The sequence below is a fragment of the Polistes canadensis genome, unplaced genomic scaffold (genome assembly GCF_001313835.1).
Source record: "Polistes canadensis isolate GaletaPanama2010 unplaced genomic scaffold, ASM131383v1 scaffold_32, whole genome shotgun sequence".
NCBI classification, from domain to species: Eukaryota; Metazoa; Arthropoda; class Insecta; order Hymenoptera; family Vespidae; genus Polistes; species Polistes canadensis.
The window spans coordinates 211,540-228,847 of record NW_014569579.1 but is presented as its reverse complement, the minus strand read 5'-3'; the positions used below and the strand labels follow the sequence as shown (position 1 = coordinate 228,847).

Genomic DNA, 17,308 nt, shown 5'->3' with positions numbered 1-17,308 from the left:
ATGGGATTCGCATTTTTTGAAGTCTAACTTCGGACTGGGCTGCTTATTTCATTTTCTATCTTTCGTACGCAGTAATAATTAATAAGAGAATCTTTTTATGAAATTAGATGGAATATTTATACCGCATTTCGTTCTTTGAAAAATGAATCTTTAGAAAGTACTAACATAAGAGTGGTGTCTCTTCTATGACTAGAAAATAAAAGAGAGGGGGTGAAAGAGAGAAAGAGAGAAAACGATATATATATATAATTTTATTCACTTTTAGTGTAAATTATTCAAGAGAAAAGTGAATTTTCGGATAGGTACGTATCCTATATCGTAAAACTATGAAAACCTGAAAAGCTTTCATTCAGGAAAATGATAATTATCTCTTTCCAATAATTTTCTTTCTTCCTTTTTTTTTCCTTTTTTTCATATCATTCGAATTAATTCGAAAGTTCGATTTCTCGGATTGTTCGCAAGAAGAACTTTCTTTGTGCGACTGAAAAAGGAGAGGATAGGAGAAATGAGAGAGAGAAAGAGGATGGTCGTTTCAACGTTGAAAATCGTTCAGAGACGTCGAAGTAATTAGTAGTAAGTCCGGTATAATACTCGAAGATTCATCGATCTTCTAATTATCCGGCAGCACTTTTAGAACTGTTCAATAACTTATAGAACGCTTCTTTCTCTACAAGAATTTCTACTTTTTGTCTATTTTTATTCTTATGATTATTTTATTTCTTTCTTTCTCTTCTTTTCTTTTTTTTTGGCAAAAGTATATATTTATTAGAAATAGAAATAGATAGATAAATTGAAGAAGCTTTATATTAGATAAATAAGCTTATACTGAACGAGAATTTGTCAGATAATTTATATTAATTATTCGTTGATTATAAATGTACGATGTAATGTCGTACGTAATTTTTTACGTATTATTTTTTTATATTACAAATATTTTCTCATAATAAATAGATACATTATTATTATTATTATTATTATTAGAACGTTAATATTCGGATGTACGACGATAGACAATAATTCTAGAAGCGTATCCTATCGTGGTTTTCCAGGNATTACAAATATTTTCTCATAATAAATAGATACATTATTATTATTATTATTATTATTATTATTATTATTATTATTATTATTATTATTATTATTATTGAAGATAATTATAACAAGAAACGCGTAATAATAATAATGTATTATATTACGTATTTTAATAACTTGATAATTATTACATACAACCGAACTAAAGAATTTGTTTGAAAATTGTTATTAACAATATTATTAATAATGAAACAAATTAATGAAATTCTAATTCTCTTCTCCTTCAATTTTTTTCGATTGACTATAAACAAATTTATATAACGCGAAATGAATAAATATCGATCTCGAAATATAATTTAATTAATAATAAATACGGAATAAGATAATTATCCCCGATTTAAAAAAAAGAAGTATAGAACAAGATATACGTCCTATAAGTTAAAAAAAATGAAATTAAACAAAAACAAACAACAAGACAAAATACACGACGCATCAATAAGATGATATTAAAATCGCACGATATTATAAAGAATTAAGAGGAATTCTAAAGAAATATTCTATAAAGTAAAATACATTATTCGTGACAAACAAATAAATGTATTATCTATCCTATATCTCTCATTATCTCGACATAATGTAAACAATGAATTTATAAAGATAAAGGTAATAAGATTTATCAATGCTTATATATACTATATTTGTCATAAGTAGGAAAACAAGAAAAAAAAAATAGAAAAAAAAACTCACATCTAAGTAGATATATATACTATCATCTGAGGATAGAAATTGGCACGCCTATCGTATTTGTCTTTCGTTTGATCGATCGAGGAATGTCTTTTTCTCTCGGTTCGTGAATCTTTTCAGCTTTGCACCTTACTGCTATTCAATCTCGAGGATCTTTCTCTCTCTCTCTCTTACTCTATCCCATTTCTTTTATCTTTCTTTACTTTACTTTTTTTTCTCTTTTTTATTCCATCAGATTCATCCATTCCTTTTCTCTTATGTTAGATTTTCTCTTCTTCTTTTTCTTCTTCTTCTTCCTTTCGTAGCTTTAGCTGCTCGTAAACGAAAAACGGCAACGTAGAGAAGTCTCGAAAGTTAAAGTTGAAGCGTGTGCAATGGTGGTTACTCCTCCTTTTCTCCTCCTCCTCCTCCTCCTCCTCCTCCCAAACCCCCTTTCTACCACCCCCTCCCACTCTCATTCACCCCTTCGAAAGGAGACATCGACTCGACTCGAGACTCTCCGAGGAGTTACGAAGCAATTAGCAGAGATTTCTCACTGATTCTCGAAGGCTCAACCTCGCTCTAATTAACACGTCGTTTGATCGTCCTTGCGGCAAACGTCTAAATATTCGGTTTTATCTTAATTCATGCTTTAGAAATACGGAATTCTTGAGTATTGCTGATCACTTTTAGCTTTATCCTAATTTTATTACCGTACTACTAATTAAATATTCGTAAAGGAGACTTCATTAATATATATCAAATATAAATGTTTAAACGATTCGTATAAAAATTATTATCAACTGTTATATGTCTGGAATATATTGAATTTAATTGTAAGGAGTAAGGAAAGGGGAAACGTGACGAATCATTCTGATGGAAAAATAATAGCATATTTTTGTGAATTTTGTATAGACATATGGTACAGTAAAATTATTTTAGAAAACTTTTTGTTATATAGACTTTAGACAATATATTTATAAATTTGTTCATTACGAGAAGTCGTCAGAATATTATAACTTAACATCGATAATGGGGTTGTTTCGCAAAATATCAACGATTATAACGAATTGAATGTTATTTTGAAAATATTATATTTTTCATTCATTATTTATTGTATTTAATGTTTAGATAAATATAATTAAAGGATATTTAAAGATAAATTAAGATTATTCATTATCTCTACAAAATTTAGATTTCCATCTATCTATCATATTTGATAGCTTTCATAAAAAATGTCTAAGACAGATTACCTTTGATATTAACTTTGTAATAACACGCGAAAAACATCAAAGAATATTATAAAGATAGAAGATAATTAGTAATACCTTTGAACAAGATTGACAGGGTATATAAAAATTATGCATTTTCAAACAAGTGATAAGAGAGAGATAGGAATAAAGGGAAAAAGAGCTTTTCTTATTATAAAATATCTAACACGGTTTTATAAAATGAACAAAAATTTTAACTCGAAATTTGTTTTATTCAAAAATAACGAAAATTATAATGCAAATATTGAAGGGAATGTTAAAGGATCGTATAAATGAGTATAAATATGTGATTAAAAAATTTTTAATTCTGTTACTTCATTATTTGAATACTTCATTTCGTATAATAATAAATACCGTTCATTTCCGTGGCATAAAAATGCCGTAAATAACGTTTATTACTTTAAAAGTGCCAATTTGAATGAACAAAGGTATCATTAAACAAATCAAGCGGAGTGAGAGATTTTTATTTGATTTAAAAAAAATTACTTCGAATAATACTGTTCTTTTTTCTTTTTCTAAAAAAAAAATAATTCCAATAAGATATGTGTTAACATGACTATTGTAAATTAAATCCGTATATGTCAGTAAGAAAAACGTAATAGATGAAGCAAAGAAAACGATTTTAACGGAGATTCAAAAATAAATTCTAAGAGTTTCTTTCTTTCCCTACCCTCTCTCTCTCTCTCTCTCTCTCTCCCCCTTTCCACTTACGATACAAAACACGAGAAAGATTTCACTTCTATAAAGCACTTCGTACTTTAATGCGAAGTGCTTCTCTAATCGGATTTCGTTGGTAATGCGATTTGTATTCAGTACCGATGCTCGTCTTTTCCGTGCGCATTGATACGAAAAATGCTCGCGTTCTTAAAGATACTTTCTTCCCGTATTTGTTGCGTGTCTAACGTTCATAATAATTTTGAATAGGAATCATTAGAGTATGCATTATTGTTTTTGAAGTATTAAAATAAGATATATTAATTTTTTAACAAAATATATGAGCAATAGTAGTAGTCAATTTAATAATAATAATTAATCATAATAATTTGGAATAGAAATTATTAGAGAATGTATTATTGTCTTTGTAGTATTAAAATAGGGTATATAAATGTTTAACAAAATATCTGACAAGAGTAAAAATAGTAAATCATTTAAAAAAATCTTAACACTGAAAACTAACGATTTATTCTAATTACAAATTGTTAATTGAAGAAACAACAGTTCATTCTCGCGTTAAAGTTTTTAATTAATTGTATTTTATAGTAATATATACATATATGAGTATTAAAATTTTATAGTTTTTTTGTTATAATGATCGACAAAAATAAGATATCCTATCAGTCAGTAAGTTATACGTTCAATTAATCAAAAGTTGTACTACTGTATATAAAGTAAGTAGTATAAAATAATATCGATCGTGTTTAGAAAGTTGTCTTCGACATTGCATCGAATTAATCACTGTAATTAATCACATGATAAAAGTTCCCTTACCTCGTATCTTCGAAGCGTACGGAAATAAATTTTAAAGATCCAATTCATCCTCTTTACAATATAATTTTGAAATAAATTATTTCCAAATTTTTCTCGTTAGGTTTCAAGTAGTTTTGAAATTTCAAATAATAATTTTTTAATAAAAGTGATTTTTTCATTTTTAATAATAATAACAATCGTATAAAATTGGAATAAAATAAATAAAAGAATTATATCATATTTATACATTGGGGAGAAGAAATTTAGCCAAAGTTTAAAACAAACAAATATATATAAATAATTAAAATAAATACAATATAGATTTGATAAGAGAAGAATATTTTCTTCAATTGGATTCGCGTGTTAAATAGCGTTGCGTTCAAATCCCACCATCGAGTGTTTCCGAGACCGTAGTGCAAATAAGGGTGACACTATGAAGGGCGTAACAAACGAAAGGAAAGTCGAAGGTAGGAGGAGGAGCAGGAGGAGGAAGAGGATGAGGATGTCGACATTTGCCTTCGTGCGTGAAACACGAGACTTCTCCTTCGTCGTCGTCGTTACTATGCTTCTGTAATCGTACTCTTCTTGAAAATTCTATCCACTGTCACTTTATACTCCCCTATTATTTGTGCCTATTTATTGTAAATCCTGTCATCCGCGAATAAGTTACTGCAAAAGTAGATTTTTCACACCTGTTTATATAATATATATTTATATGTGTGCGTACGTGCGTGCCTGTGGCTACATATTATAAAAAGTGTGTTAAGTACAAGTAAAAAAAAATATAAAAATAACATTAATTATATCTTTTAAAACGAATTAAATGGGAGATTATTTTGCGTCGGTCAATTGAAATGCTTTAGGCCTAACGTAGAAACCTCTTCTTTTCTTCAATCGAATTCATTTTTATTTAAAAAAAAAATAAAAAATAAAAAAAATTGTTTCCTTTTTGTCGAGGCTTAAAACTTATCAACCCGCCCTAGTATATATTTACATACAATTCGCTGTAATTACGTTTTATATAAAGTTTTTCTTTTCTTTCTTTTTTTTAACTTATTAACTTATTAATCGTTTTATTGGCAAAATATCATGGAATAAAATTATACGCATATTTGTTTAATCAAGAAAAATAATGAATTTTTTTTCTTATTTCTAAGATATTCTTTTTGAAACTCCTTCGTTGATTCTTGCATTTTATTTAGAAGAAAGTAAAAAAAAAAATATATATATATATATATATAAATTTATCTTTAACTAGACAACGCGTTCTATATTTTGTAGTAAAGTTGATCGTCGAGACGAACGAGAGTTTCTCATCAAGCTCCTGCTGATTTAAATTATCTTCGTATAATTGCTCCTCTAAGAGAGCCGTACTTCGTTAAACGTTTCATTGGATTATGTTTAAAATCGCATTAAAAGTGATTTTTTCCTTCGCCAGTCTTTTTTCTCACATTTCAAGTTGGTGTATACATATATAATTCGAATCTTTTGAAAAACTTATATAACATTATATTATCTCAGTCTCGTAAAATATATATTTCTACTGATATCTAATTTTATCAACATTTTCTATTCATCAATTTTATAGTAAAACAAATTTTATACATCAAGTAAGATGACATTCTGAATCATGCTATTTTTTAATCTGATTATGAGTAGATATCTAAAATTTTTGAGTCTCCCTAAAATGAACGTGTAAGAAAAACTATCTATATATAACGATTGAAAGTAAGTAATATATAATATTTTTCTTATACCAAGCACAATTCTCTCAATTCGCCAAAGTGTCATAACTAGCTTACCCTTTAAACATTTTTCAAATTAATAGATTATACAAATACAAAATATACATATATACTTTGAATTGTTTCTTACGTAGATATTGTACATACAGTTTTTATACATTTTTTTTCAATGATTCTTTTATGTAAGATTGACACATGGTAAATACATACATACAAATCGATTAACTAACTAATTATTATCAGTTTTTGAGGAGTAATTTATTGTGATATTCCGATAAGAGTTTTTACAGTTTCTCTCTCTCTCTCTCTCTCTCTCTCTTTCTCTCTTACTTTCACTCTCATTCTCATTTTCTCTATCTAACTATCTATCTATCCTAGTTGTAGCTATTCGGTTGGTGATCATCGTGGATTTGTACGGCAATTATCTCTATTGTTCTCACAATTGGTGCAAACTCGATCGATATATAGAATGGGCGTTTTCGTTTGTTTGTTCACTTCCTGCAACAACAAAAGGGATTGTGGTTACGTGCTTCGAATCGTTAGTATAATTTGACACACAGATCGTGGTGTCTCTATGCTAGATGCTAACTACTAACAATTGCATGCTTCATCAGAAATCGTTCCAATCTTCATGAAATTACTAAGACAATGTGAATAATAATTAGTATTAAATATAATGAATTTATCGGGAAGGCAATGATATATTGTTTAACACAAATTAATATAAATTCGACATTTTTTTGCGAATTTTATATTTTCTTATTAACGAATAAATGTTCCATTGATATTTTTATTATTTATTTTATTTGTTATAATTATTTTGTTACCATAAGATATTATTGTTAATATTTATATATATATTTATAGTATTATTATTAATGCTATTATATTTATTATGGATTTTGTAAAAAATCCGATTTTCATTATCGTCGAAAAATATTTCAGCTTTATTATTTTTAATTGGAATGTACAAGATAATGAATCTTATAAGATTTTACTTTTTCTTCTTCGTTTTTCACTACTCGTCTAACCTTATTTTATTCACTCGCGTCTGTAAACCTTAAATTCTCGGTCGAATAAATACTCGAGGAAGTTGTAGATAGAAGTAAAGATTCCTGTTTTGTTACTTCATCTTATTTGTAAGTACAAGATTACATGCTAAGTATTTGAGAATCGAGAATAGAATAGGTAACAAAATGACAATTTCGTACAATATATTATCTATGTAATTTCGATGTTAATTTTCTTTATTTTTAAATACGCTCTTTAAATATTTAATTTTCAATATTAATAAATTAATAGAATTGAGAGAAACAACCTTTAAGGTAAATATTTAATCTTAAACATGATACTAAAAATTATTCCATGAAATAAGATAGAATCAAATATAATTAGAAATAATAGAAATTTCGTTAAAATAAAAATAAACCAACGTACATCATCTTCAATAAATAAAAACAATAAAAATCGATGCTTTTTTCGATTTAAATTAAAAAATTTGTTCTATTGAAATTTATATTATATAATTTTCTTGTTCTTTAATTGAAAAAAAAATCGATTAAACGATATTATCTTTTACTTCTCATTAAATATCTAATATCATATTTTTGAGAATGCTAAAATAAAAAGATTTTTCGAACGAATTTTTCTATAAAATTCTCTTATACTTTAAATTATATATATATAAATCTATGAATTAAAAACGATTGAATAAAAATTGATATCTAAGATTAATTAGGACGTTCGAAATTACGTTAGAATATAATTAATAATGATAGAGACAAAGAAGAAGAAGAAGAAGAAGAAGAAGAAGAAGAAGAAGAAGAAGAACATTCGATTAGAGCGTTCCAAAAAAAAAAAAAAGAAAAAGAAAAGAAAGTATTTGTCTTTGAAGTAGAGAGAAGACGAATCAGGAAGCGTAAATTCTCGTCCCTGGTGTAGCTAAGTTGCGAATCGACAAAGCCGACAAGATAATGAGAAGTGATGCTCGTCTGGATTTGCTTCGATGCTGACGTCTCCTATAGGCACCAAGCGAATGCTTCAGGTAATGGCTATTAAGTCGATCGATTGTTCTGGATTCACAATGGATATAGCGCCTTCTCTTCTCTACCCATTTCTCTCTCTCTCTTTCTCTCTCTTTCCCTTTTTCATTTTCTTTCTCTTGCCTTCTCTCCTAAGTTGAAGTAAATTTGTGTTAGCATCAGCAGATACGTTTTATATCGTAACTCGAGTTACCCCAAATTCACGAAAATAGGGTCAATAATTTATCAACATTCTTTTTTTTTCCATTTCTTTTTACGAACCTAATAAAACAAACATGCATCATATTGGATTTCTGACAAATGTTCGTGCCGATTTATAAATGCACAGCCAGTGCACAAAATTATTATTATTTAATGTTATAAATATAGTTATAAGTAAAAAGATTAGTTTGAAATTATTTAGAGAAAAGAGAACAAAATATTGGATTTATTTTTTTTGTCATTCTATTTTTGGTACACTCATGCCCTGTTATGCGCTGGAACGCTCATATTTGGTTATGATGGGAGTGAAAAAATGTCTTTGATACTCAAAGGGTTAAAATCCAATCAATATCTTCTTGTAATATAATATTTCAATATTGTTGTACATAGTGAAAATTATTAATTATAAGATATTCGAGAAATATCGTCTGTATGAACGCAGATTCCTCGAACACGGAGTCCTCTGGTAATTGGAATAATCTGGTGATGAAGAAAGCACAAGAATTAAATTAAAGAAACAAATAAAAAAAGTTTCCGTTAGTTTTTGTTACAATAATATATTTAAATTAACTGCGTAAACTACCGGAAGTACTATCATTCTTATTAAGGGATTCCTAGCTTTTTCCGCGTTGGGCGTGTCGTACATACATTTGCTTGCTGAACCCTCACGTGATAGGCACATTAGAATAACACAGTCGTATTTATTCATTATTATTAAAGTTTGTTATATTACACTAATATTGTAAGTACCATAGAAATGCAGTATAACGTTAATTCAAATAAATATAAAGTAAAAGATTTTCCAAAATAATTGTCATTTATTCTTTTATAAAACATGACACGTTTAAGTTGAAATTTTATTTGCTTTTTCATTAATCTCGATATATGGGATGAAGAAAAGAATGGAAAAAAAAAATAAGAGAACAGTAGGAGGGAGGGGGCGGGATTGCTACCATGCGGGGTAATGGTAGAAATAGGAAAGAAATTAACGAGAATCAGAAATTTAATTGGCAATTAATCAGTTAAATCATTTCGTTGATTTAAGGATGACGGTATCGTAATCGTATGCGAAAATACGAACATATCCGGATTGGTACGAGTAATAAATCTCATGGCAATCGGGCGGTTCGTAATTGGATGTGCCCATCAACGTTACAAATTTCATTGTCGAGCGAGCGATCCGTCAGTCAACGATTTTGTACTTCATCGAAGTGCTCCATCTTTCTCGTTAAACCTTGCATACTACATACAACATACTACATACATACGATATGTCTACATTGTTACGGGACTTCTTGGCAGGATATCTATCAGGTCGAGGTGTTCCTGTTAATTGTCTTAGAAATTTATACCCCTACTTAAACGAAGTTTCCCCCTGGTTCTATTCTTCTCAAAAGTCTTGACGTACGTTTTCGAAAGACGTGGAGAAAGGTAGGGAAGGCAGTAGAGAGGATGGGAAAAGAAATTATCACTTAAATAGAAATAATTTTACATTAACGGGATTTGAAATTTTCTCATAATATAAATGTTACGGAATGAATTTTTAAAATAGTTATAAGTATAGAACGGATTAATCGATAGAATATATATTTTTTTTTTCTTAGAACAAGAATTAATGTTAGATAAAAATAAACATTACATATCGTTAAGTCGAAATGATCGATTAGGCGCGTTAAAAAAGAATGAAAATATTTGACGAGGATATATTGAATCGTTCCTGAAATTTCATCATTTTTCTTTTAATAAGTTTTTACATTAATTAGATTTTGGATTAGGTTTGATTTTATTCTACTGCCAATGAGATGTACACAAGCACGATTCATTCTGTTCTATTACCTATTATATATAAAGTAAAAAATATAATACGTATACATATGTACGTATGTATGTTCAAAATTCAGTAAAATATCTAGTAAGAAGACGTCATAGATTTAAGGATCAATCACACTTGGTTGTTCATTGCTATAAGTAAGTTTTCGTAGTCATTTAATATACGTGTTCATAGTGTGCATGTAACCGTGTGAGAATGTGCGATATTTCGTTGTTAATTAGACGATCTTTTATCATAAATATAAATTAATAAAAAGTATAGTACAATGTGTCTATGTGTGTGTATTTTATATTTTTAATTTTTTGTATATTTTATATTTTTATATTTCAGTGCTTATTCCATTAAATTTAATTTCAAATTCTAATTTAAAATTTTATTTAACTTGAACAAAAAGTTCAAGTTAATATACAACGTCCCCCCTTTCCCTTACGAAAGCATACCCGTCACCGAAATATGGGTGACATGGCGACGAACGTGCTAAGCGTGTTTTTTTTTTTAAAAGACTCCTTCCTTACAACTTAATATTATGAAATAAAATAGAAAGTGTTTCATAATATATGGGACTTACTTTGGGAATTAAAAGTTGGACGTGAAAACAATGATAACAGTTCATTGTAGATTCGATTGAAGAAATTGAAGAAAATAGAGATACATAGAGAAATAAAAAAACCATAAGAGGTAATAGAACGAAAGAGAACAAGGTTAATGTATCTATACTTGTGTTCAATTCTCGATCGTAAAATATAATACATAAATAGGTGATGAAAAAAACGTTGGCAGTAGGGGAAGGGGAGAAGAGGATAATCGATAAATCCTCGGTGCTTATGTTAAGGATTTTTACGCAATGCAACTCTCGACTCGACTAGTTGTCGTGTTCAAACTTTAATAGTTAAGTAATATGTCCTTTCCTTTGACATTTACAGTTGTCTGATGTTGGCTGATTGTATCGTTGATTTTGTACTATTGAATTCAACGATAAAAAATATTTTCACCAATAATTGCAATCAACGTAGATTAATATACACTAGTGTTTAAAAGTATTAGAATACTTTGAAAAATATTATATTTAAAGATTTGGATGAAACATAAACGAAAATATCATATATTTCTACTTTAATTACAATATTTTAATATTAATCCATATAATATCATTTTCGATTTATCTACATATGGTTGTATGTGGTATTGGGGAATTTTTGTTAATGCTTTCTTTTTTGTACGTGAGGTACGTACGTGTATGGTGCTGCATGTCATTTTATTAGATATATATATATAATCGATTGACGTTTATTTATTAAATCAGAAGAGGAAATATAGTTTTTTCAGTCATATTCTTTTTAATAAATCTTTTTTCTTTTTCTTTTTTTCTTAAATCATATAAGCGCATATCTATATAACTAATTTATAATATTTATGATAGCTTTCTAAATTTGTACAGATTTTGAAAATAATTTCTCCGACAGAGAGACAACCCGTAGCAAAAATTATGATTTACTATTCGTTGTTTTCGTTTTATAATTATCTTTCAAAAAAAAAAAATACATGTATTTATAGAAATGATCGAAACAATCGATTCTAATGGAAATTTGATTTATAGTTATATTATAATTATTATCAAATCGTAATTAACGAATATCTAGGTTTAAAATTTATCTGCAGGTAAGGATTACAAGTTAATGCATGTACTAAAAAACAAAGAAAAAAATACATAATAACTATAATAATAAAATAATTTCTAAATAATTATTATAAATATATATAGGTTGCTAAATACTTTTGAACGATAGTGTAATAACACATTGCACAAGTATCGACCTTTCTATCCATTGACTACAAGATATTATAAAGTAGATTTAATTGTTTCTATCTATGGAGAAACGTGATTTATTTCATTCCAGAAAGGCTATGTCTGTATTTCTTTTTATCTTTCCGCGAACTTACAAAATATTAGAAAACATTTAAGATTGATACTGATGAGATTGAGAATGATAATGATATATTATATATATTTCGTTATTTTTAAGATTCTCATTTAATTAACTTTCTTTTTCTTATTTTTCATATCAATTGTCTTATTTTTTCGAAATTAATATTAATTAATAATTATTTTAATTCTTATCAAACTTTCTCGACAGATGATTTATTCGAAAATAATTAATCAATGGTTATTGGTAAAATTCTAAACACGTTAAAAAATTTATAATAATTCAATTAAACCAATCCGTTCTTTACCAACATAATATCTCTCTCTCTCTCTCTCTCTCACAGTCAGATGTTTATTTAATAACTTATTTTAATATACATACATATATATAAACTCAATTATATCGATAAGATCGCCGAACATGGTCAAGCATTTGAAGTTGTTTTTATATTCAAATAAGAAGAAGAAGAAGAAAAAAAAATAGATTTGAAATAGGAATACAAAAGGTTCGAATATCTTCTATTATATTACCAATGAATAAACGTTGTTGAATTTCGTTTAAGAATACGAATCGGAATCGAATGAATAAGAACTTTATTTGTACAGAAAACGTTTCTCTCTCTCTCTCTTTATCCTTTTCTATGGCCTTTCCCAAGAGAACTAACAAAGGCAAATTACAGGTGACCGTCGATACTATAAAACGACAGGGGGGAGGGGGGCGGTATACACAGTAAGGAGTAATTTAGATGGTAGGAGAATCGAAATCGCTTCTAGATTCCATCGCTATCGGCTTTCTAAGTGCCTTTAATCCGTGTTCTCGGATCGCTAGTTCGGTGAGCCAACAAAAAAGTGAATGATGAACGACGGATGATGCCCCTTCGTCGCCTGTCCGACTAACAACCTGCCTTACCTACCTATCTGCCTGCCAACCTACCCACTGTCGTAGGAAAATACTCTTTGATTTTCTTGATTGCTCGGGGCTTTGATTTTACTTTCTTTTTTTTTTACTTTATTTTAGTTTTTTTTCTTTTAGATTAAAACGTGCGGGCGATTAACTTTTCTTTCCTTATCCGGCCTCCCTCGACTTCCCCCGTCGACTCCCCCCTCGCCACCCCCTACCCACGCCAATAAAGATTGATTAGAGGTTTTTCGTTTTAAATCGCGGTGTAACGGAGAAAAGAAGAAGTTTTTTATTCTACCCAACCAACCCCCCCCCCTCCTTTTCTTTTTGTTTTTTTTTTCTTTCGTATTGGAAGGGGGAATATAGAAAGTATTACGTTAAAATCGATGATAGTTATTTAATATTCTTATCCGGTATCACGTTCTTGGTATTTTCTTTTTTCTTTATCATTTTTCTTTCTCTCTGTGTGTTCTGTGTTCATTTTATTTCTTTTTTTTTTTTGGTTTGCGCGGTAGTAGTATTGTAATACATATTGGTACTACGCCTTTGCATGCGAAATAAGTTAATAACAGGAACGAATCGATAAATCTACCGATTTCCCTCGAGTAGTCAGTCGGTCACGTTTGATTTTTACGAAAGATGTCACAATGAGAAAGGTAGTAGTAGGAACGAGGAAGTTCTCTAATCTCACGTTTGTTTTTTACGAGTAACTTCACACGGTTAGAGGAATGGAGAAGGAACGAACGAAGTTTTCATGCACGCGAAGTTTCTTGTTGTAAATGTAATTCGTTTGAACTTTGAAGAAGAAGACGACTTCGTGGATTTCTTCATTTTATCCAATTACTTATTTTTCTTATCTTCTTCTTCTTCTTCTTCTTCTTTTTCTTCTCCTTTTTTTTATCTTTTTTTATGCAACAGTCACCGATCGGAAACTTCCGATAATTACTACTACTACTACTACTATTACTACTACTACGGATGTTATTTAAAATTTTTTTAACTTAATTAAGTCGAATTAAATTCAATAGAAAATGTAGTTGTTTCAAAATTTTTAATCCTGTAAAACTTTTTTAGTTTTCGTTCTACAATTAAGAAATTTATTTAACTAACAAACATATATTTTCGGATTGGAACTAACAATAAATTTATGTTTAATTAAAAACGAGGTAAAATAATGTTTTCTTTTTTTAGTTTTGAAATCGCATTGGAAGAGCAGCAGTACGTATTTACTGTAAAACAATTTTTTGTTTGTAATGAAGTAAAGATGAACACACATTTTCTTATTAAATAATTATTCTTATTAAAATCATAAGGAAGAGTACATTATATTATTCTAGATTTTTTTCTATAATTTCTTTTTTCTTGAATTAAATTGTAACAAATATATTTTGCCATTTATAACGGACTGTTATATAAGAATGCATGTGAAAATTCTCCCTTCATTTTCTTGGAAATGATTGAGTATTCTGTCTTATTACTTGCATAGTGTATGGTCCTGATGAACTAAATTAATGAAACAAAATTAATCATAAATTATGTGATATACCATTTAAAAAATAAAAGAAGAAAATAAATTTACATCACTATCAAAATAAATGATCCGTATATCGATTTATTTCCAATGTAAATAAAGTTTGAGAGAGCATTTTAACAATTTATTTTCCTATCAAATCGTCAATCGTTATTCCAGTTTTTGAAGTAACGGAAAACGAAAACGTTATTCCGTTGAGAATCGAATGTAGAATTGGGGGTGGAGGTTAGGGGGTTGAAGGGGGTTGAAAGGGGGCTGGGTCATCGTGCGTCAGAGTCGGAATTAGCGATGACAGGAAAAGCAAGATTTATGTTTCTCGAGAAGGGGCAATAAGAAGTTATTCCGTATATCTTTGGAGATTTATCGCGGGCCGGTCCTTTCTCGCGGTGGTTCTACGAACTTTCCGCGAGGTTGGAAACTTTTATCCTTGTCTGAATTCAAAGATTATAGCTATATATTACGAAGATAATCGCCAAGTCTCTTCATGTATTTTCTCAGTTATCACTATCATTTTATATTATTTCCGACATATTTTATATATATATATATATTTATTATGTCAGTGTTAAGTTAATTAGAAAATATTAATATTTTTATATAAAAAATATGAAAAATTATTCTTATCTTTTTCATATAGTTTTACATCATTTTTTTTTATTGTTTGATTCGTAATCATAATTTTTTATAACACTATGAAACTTTTAAGATAACGTAATCGTATATTATATAAAATAATTAAGTCTTATTTTATTTTTTTTTTTATAAAATATCTGCGATATCGTTGTTATGTATTACGTACTACTTGATTCCATTAACCATTTTTTTTCTAAAACTTTGGAAGGTACAAATTTTACATGTATAGTTTAAACATAAGTGTTATTTTATAAAGAAAGATTAGTTTTTGTTAAATATAAGTTTTATTTACAATTAATATGGTATAATTATTTTAATATATTATTCCAATAATCTTATATCACATACATATAATATAATGTAGTTTAAATAGAACGGTGTTTGAATTATAAATGATTAAATAAAATATTGAAATGGGAAATGCAATAGTTAGAGAATTTATTAAAATAACTCGAAATGATTTTTCTTTTGTTATAAATCATTAAAGTATAAATGATATCGACGAAGTGAACAATTACAAGAAAGATCAAAAGTCAGAATGTATGCTTAAACAACAAAAATAATAGAGATTAAAATGTATATGATGTTTATAATATTAATTCGATACTTATCGTAGTTAAATGTTAATAAATGATACAATATTAATTCGTGTTGGTTTGGCAAAATGATTTCTTGAATTGTTTATAAGGATCAAAATTTTCTCTTCATCCTCTTTCTCTTTTTTTTTCTATTCACAATATATCGAATTAATCTCGTTAATATGAAGAATACATTCCGAGATCTATTCAAAAAATTTAATTCGCATACATTGGATGTAACGTGTGCAAATTTGTTGAATTTTTACAAAATCCAAGAAATGACTTTGGGATCGTTTATTGTATATGACATCGTCTACACACATATGCAATTATTATAATAAACGAAATACCTTACTCACGTTCATAATAATTATGTTGTTGCATATCGAACCACTCATGGTATAATATAAACAAGTATTTGTTAATAATACCAAGTTAACAAGATTTAATTACCGAGTTAATTTCGTTTGGCTCGTTTAACAATAAACTCTCTTGTAACACGAAATACACTAGACCATATTATTCTACGTTTCGTGTTCTAACTTACGAATATTTAATACACTTTTCTATCATTTATTAACCTTCGTATATTGTTTAACAAAAATAATTATAATATATAATTGAATTTTCATTTTATTGCGATATCTGATAAAATATATGGAACCTTTTAATAAGGTTAAAGAAAGGAAGACGAAATAAATGAAAACTTAAGTTAAAATATATTGTTTGTAATTAACGAAAGGCTTCTTCGATTTTATTTTCAGTCACCCAATTATCGTACCAAGAAAGGACGTGAAAGCAAAAACACTAAGAAAGAAAGAAAGAAAGAAAGAAAGAAAAAGAAAGCGTCGGAAGAAGAGAGATAGGAGACAATTAAAAAGAGAACAAAAATAAAGAAGATATTTAAACACAAATGGCAGAAAACGAAGTACCTTTCTTACGTTCAATTAACAACCGACAAATATCATTTGTCAGATTTACCAACTGTACAAAACGTAATGTTGCACTTTATTGGATCGACTATGAAGGTCATGCCATCAAATATGGCTGTTTAAATCCTGCTTGCTACTTAGACATCGACACTTTCGTAACGCATCCTTGGATCTTCGTTGATGATGAGACGAAGGAAAGGTGAGAATACTTTCACGAATCGTCACAGTTGTTCATCTTTTATTAATGTGGTTTAACACCATTCGTTCGATTTTCACATTAGTATTTCTGAACGAAATTGAAAATAAAATTTCTTGACGAACTTAAGATAAAATTTTTATTATTATTATTAATAATAATAGTATTGTTACAATATTTGCGTTAACTCGAGAAACGTTGTCAATTTAAATTTTATTATTACTAAGAATGAATCGTTTGATATTATTTTCAGATTTGATTAAATTGTAGATACAAATCATGACACTGAATTAATTGTAAG

The 17,308-nt window shown here is 28.1% G+C and overlaps 1 protein-coding gene across 2 annotated transcripts in view; it reads left to right on the top strand.

The window, feature by feature from the left end:
* LOC106784216 (prolyl 4-hydroxylase subunit alpha-1) overlaps positions 1 to 17,308 on the top strand; it is a 273,903-nt gene that overhangs the window by 48,284 nt on the left and 208,311 nt on the right. Inside the window, exon 2 of one of the 2 annotated variants that reach the window (XM_014743519.1) lies at positions 16,644 to 17,010. The exons of the other annotated variant lie outside the window; for it this stretch is intronic. The gene's annotated coding sequence lies outside the window, so the exon portion shown is untranslated. The remainder of the gene's footprint in view (positions 1 to 16,643; positions 17,011 to 17,308) is intronic. 2 annotated transcript variants of the gene reach the window in all.